Raw genomic sequence first — 433 nt, 5'->3', positions numbered from 1 at the left:
CCGCCGCCATCTTGGTTCTGCTCCCCCTCAGCCGCGCCCGGCATTTAAAGGGGGCGGCGCGCGCTGATTGGCCGGCGGCGGTGAGGCGAGGAGGGAGCCGATTGGATGAGGCGGGAGGCGGGAGGGAGAGAGGAGCGGGGATTGGGTGGAGGGAGGGGAGGGGGTGGGGAAAGGGGTGGGGCGTGGGAAAGGGCGGGAAGGGAGGGTGGAGGGCGCGGATTGGGTGGTGGACAGAGGGGGCGGGAGGAAGGGAGGCGGGGAGGGCGGTGATTGGGTGGCGGAGGGGGGAGGTGCGGCGAGAAGCGCTGTGATTGGACAACTGGAAGGGGAGGCGGGAGGAGCTGCCTCGAGCAGCGCTGTGATTGGCGGAGAGCGCCGCGGCGGGCTCGGAGGACCGCGCCCTCTCTATGGTTCCCCAGCCCCCCCCCTCCGG

Source organism: Aythya ferina, assembly GCF_964211825.1.
Source record: "Aythya ferina genome assembly, contig: HAP1_SCAFFOLD_477, whole genome shotgun sequence".
Classification (NCBI taxonomy): Eukaryota; Metazoa; Chordata; class Aves; order Anseriformes; family Anatidae; genus Aythya; species Aythya ferina.
The sequence above is the reverse complement of the archived record's forward strand: the minus strand, read 5'-3'. Positions refer to the sequence as shown.